Below are 6,432 nucleotides of genomic sequence, written 5' to 3' on the forward strand. Positions count from 1 at the left end.
AAAAAAATGTCGGCCTAAACGACATGCTCTTTTATACATCAATAATAAACTATTTTCTAAAATGTATACGCAGCTCTTTTCCATAATAATATTATAAATTATGATCTTTATAAAACTGTAAATGAACGTTCAAGGTGCAGGAAATCATTAGGCATAGCGCTTGACTTAATTGCCCAGATCTCTAGATCTTGTCTTTCTTATTTTAGTCTTCTCGACACAGAGACATAATTGAATAAGCCTAGGCCTATATATGTACCCCCCCCCCCCCCCACCAAAGAAAAAAAAATATAGCAACAAGTCTTTTTAAAAAAATGGGCGTTGTCATTTAAGAAGCCTCCGATTTCATTTTTTTTTTGGATTGGGGGGGGGGGGGGGGAGGGGGTTGTTTTGTTTCGCTCACAAAGCATTCATCTTATAGATCTTGACTAGATATTGGGAAAATGGTAGATTAGCGCCAAAGAGTTTATAAATAGAACTGCCTATATCGTACGTCTATGATTAGCTTTGACAGAAGAATCTCGCCTAGATCCGTATGCATGTGTTATGTGGGTATTTAGTTCTAAACTCCTTGGTGGGTATGTAGATCTAGGCCTATGCCAAGGAGATTAAAAGTATGCACTATGCACGTACATGTCATGTGTGAAACCTTGTAACCAATCAGAGCATGGCTGATGGGAAAGTCTTGCAAATAGGCCTCAAGTAGCCTAATAATATAAATGTAATTCGTTATTTCTATTGCCTGTCACTTCTTCATCAACTCAGTTGTTGGCTGTTACTTTACTTTTATTCTGCAGGGCCCTTGAGCAAAGGTGACTGTAGTTTATAAGTTTATAATACTGTTTTGATCCACGTGGATCTTGTTTTGTCCTGTCATTTTAATTAATGTTCCGTATTTTTATATTTGGCATGGTGCATTATCGGGAAAATCTTTTGGTTAAAAATAGTATAGTAAAGCGGAAGTTGTTCATTTACGAATTTCCCTTTCACACCTGTTCCTGTGTTGTAAATTCCTTGAACAGCATTGAGAACAGTTTTATTGTCGTTGAGAGATCTACTAGAACTAGAATCTAGAATCTAGATCTACTCTTGTCTCCGTTGTTATTACACTATTTAACCGAGGTTCTGCAGGTATGGTTAACAGCTTTTAATTTTTCTTGACAGTCAGATGTTATCAACTGTCACTCAACGTGTTTTTTGTGTGTGTGTGGCGTGGGCTCATCTCTCTCTCTCTCTCTCTCTCTCTCTCTCTCTCTCTCTCTCTCTCTCTCTCTCTCTCTCTCTCTCTCTGTAACTGCTGAGCCTGCCTCACTTCATCTTATTTTGATGTTTTTGTTATGGCTATGATGGCTACGTTAGGCTAGAAGCGTATGTGTTCTGCGCTAATACCAATTGGTGCAATCGTTAATTAAGATTGAGCTGCGAGTCGAATAATTATGGCCGGCACGCACCATTTCTCCGAACTTTCGGAAAAATAAAGCTGGGCACTATTTCTCCGAACACTCTGAAATCTCATCCTTTCCGCAAATTTCCGATGTTATATAGATTCTAGATCTAGATCTATAAGGTAAATTTTTACTTTCACTCCCGCACACAGATGCACTGTTTCAGGGGTCAAACTGCTGTACTGTTTGCTGCAGATCACACATAAAGCCACTAAAACTGTCGCAAATCAATTATTTTCAAGAGAATTTCAAATCTAACTGTAAAATATCAAATTATGGGTGTAAAAACAGGGGGGCATGCCCCCCTGTAACCCCCCAGATTTTCTTTTACCCCAGTGGGGCAGGCCCCCCTGGAACCCCCCGATTGGTCCAAAGCACGTCTATCTCGGTTAAAAACAATCAAATATTTCAAAAACCATTAATTTGCGACGGAAATGAAGTTGATATTCGTGTTCAGCGCATCAATATTTAGTAGAAAATAGACAACTGGTAGCTGAGTGTGAGACGGGAGGGAAAGTAAAAAAATACCATCTATAATTATAGTATAGGCCTACCAAAGATTGTTCGTATACAATATGGTTCAATCGGTCCAAAAAATGTCCGCAGTAAATATTCATAAAAAAATGCTACAGTTCCAAACAGTTTTTCGCTACAGATATGACGTGTTGCCTATGAAGGGTGCTGCTCTTAAACTTAATGTGTTGTGTTCACTCGTGTGCTGTCTAGTCTAGATCTACGGAGGGTTTAAATTGATAACGACACATAGATCTAGAACTAGCATAGATATCTGCGTTTGTCGCGGCCGCGACCAATCAATCGTGGCTCAATCTTTTGGCATTTTTTGGTCCCCAAATTGGAAAATAAAAGTCAAAGAAAAAAAAAAAAAGAAAAAAAGAAAGAAACCGAACCTCTTTACTTTTGAAAGAAAGTTCACCTAGCTTCACTTCGTCTCTTTCTCACTTGTTGATGTTGTCACTACGTTGATTTGTTGAATACGTTACAGTTACTTTTATTTTTCCCTCTTTGTGGTGTTTTATTTTGTTAGTGTGTATTTTTTTCTTTCTTGTTATTGTTCTGATGTGTTGTTTTTCTATCAATTTTTTTTTTATGGGGAAAAAAAGGGGGGGGGGGGTTATATAGTGTAACGTAACGTCATTTAATTTGATATTCCTACCTTCATTAGATTCTAAATATATATATACATGTATAAATATATAGATTTAAATGTGTTATGTTAGAGCGTACGTTCCACCAAAACCGATCACATGTACTGACACTGGCAGGCCCCTTATATGTGTGCGATTCCATAATTTACTTGTAATCTGTACTTTGTTTTAAAATTACGCACATTTTGTGTTAAAACAGCCAATCTTCTTCGGACAGGTGGACTCACGCCCTTATTTGTTAATTTTTGTGGTTGTTTATGGGCTGTTCTAATTTTGATTTCATTCTGTTGTGAAACCTTTCTATTTTCTTTTTCACGTTTTTACACTCATCTAAAAAACTCTAGACTAGCCAGACTAGCTCTTGAAAATTGAAATAGATATAGACCTAAAAATTTGCTCCTCTGTGTGTGTGTGTGTGTGTGTGTGCGTGTATGCATGTGCGTGTGTGAGTGTGTCTGTGTGTGGTAGTAAAGTGTGTAAGTGGAGAGTGAGGAGCATGCGTGTGTTTGTTTTTCGGGCTATATTCAGTAACAGTTCAAAGTATACAAAAATAGAAACACAGGATCCCTGCACTCCAGGGCTCATGAGTCGTTCCTCTCTTTCAGTTTCACTCATTCATTCAATTCCCGTGTTCTCTCCCGCGGCTCATCGCCGTCCGCATGACTTTCACACCCCACCCCCTCCCTCCAGGCACACACAAAGAAAATCTCACACATTCCCTTGCTCCCTGCGAACCATGGACAATAATATAGGCAAAACACTGCCTTACCTGCATTCCTTTCATTCGTGAGCTGTGGACCAGGCCAGGGGGATTGGTGTCGTCGTCTTGTAGTTGCTGTCGCCTGTGGATACACTCGTACATTCTTCCTTTCACCTGCTCTTTCACTCATACTGTCTCTCCATTCACAGCTCAGCTCGTCATACATTCAAAAGTTGCCCACTGATCATGTTCAGTTAGTGTGTGTATAAGTTTGTGTGTGTACATGTGCATGATGGTGGTGGGTGTTACTGAAGGTTGTCTGTCGGCGGGCTTGCCATGCGGTGTTCCTTCCCAATCCCAGACCAGAGGCAGAAGGAAAGTTGGTGCCGAACTCTCGCAATAAATAGGCAAAAAATCACGAGGCCGGAAACCGTTCGGAGAAATTAAGATCGGCACTATTTCTCCGAACGTTCGGAGAAATAGTCACTTCGAATAATTATTGCGCAACAATCTTGAGCGGCTGGAGATGTACACTCCCGGAAAATTTTTCTAAATGAATGACTTTTATTCACTTTCATGTAACTTTGCAAGAAGTTTATATGTAAATAGGATGAAGGGTGAATTTGTTAATTAAAAAAAAAAATGGGGCTCTGTGGCAGCCATTTTGGATTTTCAAACTAGTTTCTTAGTGCAGAAGAATTCCATATATGTGCCAGAAAGAACAGCCTGAAATTTGGCTCACAAGTACAAACCTGTTTGAACTGGGGATCCATGTGAGGACTTTGACCTATCTTTTAAGATAAAAAAGTGAGCTCAAACTCAATGGACCCCCGAGAGTCAGTTGACGAAATTTTTGGGGTGTATAGTATATGGCCGTCTTTATTCGGACTCGAGTCCGAATAATATATTTTTTTTCATATTCGGACTCAAGTCCGAATTTTAAAAAAATCCTATTCGGACTATATGAAAAAATGTTATTCGGACTCTGGTCCGGAAAAAAGGAAGTGTCTTCGTTCTATAGGATCTAACGTTCAGTGCTTCCAATTTTCCGCCATTTTTTAGTTTCCCCCACGCCTTATCTGCCAATCCGATGCCCGCCGTCTCATTGATACGACCCCCCACCCCCCATGTTTCCCACTTTGTTTGTTGTAGAAAAAGGTAAAATTGAAGATTAGCAGACCACCTGGCACCTGCATATTATTATGAGCTGTGTAAAAAAAAAAAGACCGATTCGTTCAAATACACAAGCCTGTATCATCTCGATTGTTTACCAAGAAAAATTTGTGTTGCTGTGTAGAGTGGCGGGGGAAAAAAGACTGCCCCCCCCCCCCCCCCGACACACACACACACACAGCCACACGTGTGCAGGCCGTCCATCCGACCCCAACACACGGTAACGATCTTGCCATCTTTAATTGCTTCTGATGACCTTTTGACAAATAAACATTTATTAGAAGCGCTATAACTTTTCAGGCCGGCTTCAAATTCATCATATAAGATAAAAACTCTGCTCCTGCACAAAACGCCATTTTTCCGGAAGTGATCCCGGTCTCTACCCAGCCTGAGGCGAGTCACGAGTGAGGCAGGACAGGAAGCCCGAGTCACGAGTCACAGGAAGTCCGAAGTCGGAAGTGATGTCATGCTGGACAGGAATCAGAGTCTGAATACATTTTTTCATATCCGAATAGCCACTTTGAAAAATTCGATAGTATATATGGCTGCTCTTATTGGCCCACATGGGCAAATAAGCTGGGGCTTATTGGCCCACGTGGGCCATTTAATGCGTTGTTTTTCAATGTACAGTCGAACCTGCCCTGACGGCCACCTCTATAAGACGGCCACCTGTACAAACGGTCACTTTCCATTTCCCCCCTTGTGTTTTTTCTATATAATTTAACTGTGTAAGACGGGCACCTGTCCAAAGCGGCCGCGGCCACCATAATTTAACACACAACCCCTACCGCACTGAGCAAAAACACCTGTCTTAGACGGCCACCATAATTTAACACACAACCCCTACCGCACTGAGCAAAAACACCTGTCTTAGACGGCCACCTTAGTGACTCCATTACATTTTGTCATAAATTGTGCACTGGCCCCGGGCGTTGTGGGCGAGCCGTCATAATCCAATCACTTGTTGTTGTTAGGTAGTCCCTCCAACAGAACATGTTGCATAGGCCCCTCCCACCGTTGACCAATAGCTACCAATTTTCAGCTGCTGGTGAGGATAGCGTGTGATCCCTCGTAACCCATAAGCCCCGCCCAGAACTCATTTCTCAAATCGTAAGTGAGATGAGTGGTCACTGTTTACCCAGTCTGTAACAAAGTAACAAAGGACGTCAACATGAACTTGCGACAGAAGCGTCTCTCATCTCCGAGTGGTGGCGACCCACGTGTTTGTTTTAACATGGCACTCGGTCTTCCTCGTCCGATACATTTCGTTTTATTGTCACCCTTGCGCAAAATCAGCAAAAAAATAAAAATAACAAACAAAATATAAACCAACAACAACAAAAACAACAACAACGCAGCTACTTTCGATTGGGACTTCAGATGGGAATGGTTTGTTTTCTTCATCTTGATCAGTCCTGCCTAAGACGGCCACCTGTCTTATACGACCACTTTTCTCCTTGATAATGGGTGGCCGTCTTACACAGGTTTGACTGTATTTCATACATGGTGTTGTCCCAACTTGTTCTCTTTTATTTTTTTCTCACTTTTTCCCTTCTTGTTAATGTTTTCTTGAAGCATTCCAATTTGAAGATGAGATGACTTTTCGTTCTTTCTCTAGGTTTTTGATTATTAAGAAATAATAAATACGGACTATAGCACTCTGTATCCTTAATAACACAAGTGAGTTTTTGTTAACTTTTGCGATCTCGTTGGTTTGGGAGTCATTCTATACTTCCTTAATATTATAGATCTAGTAGAAATTGACTTACTTTCATTCCAACTGAAAACTTAAAATGTCATGTCACTGGTGCAAAATAATAGATAATAAGCCTTACAGAAGTGTATAATTATGATATAAAATAACTTCTCTGATATTTATTTGGGATTTTGCTGTTGTGTTTTCATTTTTATCAATTGGGGATTGGGGGGGGGGGGGGGGGGGGGGGAGAGA

General features: G+C 40.6%; 1 protein-coding gene across 1 annotated transcript in view; it reads left to right on the top strand.

Moving 5' to 3' along the window:
- The first annotated feature begins 982 nt into the window (after positions 1-982).
- LOC101858424 overlaps positions 983-6,432 on the top strand; it is a 12,759-nt gene continuing 7,309 nt past the window's right edge. Inside the window, exon 1 of the mRNA XM_005102796.3 lies at positions 983-1,128. The gene's annotated coding sequence lies outside the window, so the exon portion shown is untranslated. The remainder of the gene's footprint in view (positions 1,129-6,432) is intronic.

The sequence above is a fragment of the Aplysia californica genome, unplaced genomic scaffold (genome assembly GCF_000002075.1).
Source record: "Aplysia californica isolate F4 #8 unplaced genomic scaffold, AplCal3.0 scaffold00342, whole genome shotgun sequence".
NCBI lineage: Eukaryota > Metazoa > Mollusca > Gastropoda > Aplysiida > Aplysiidae > Aplysia > Aplysia californica.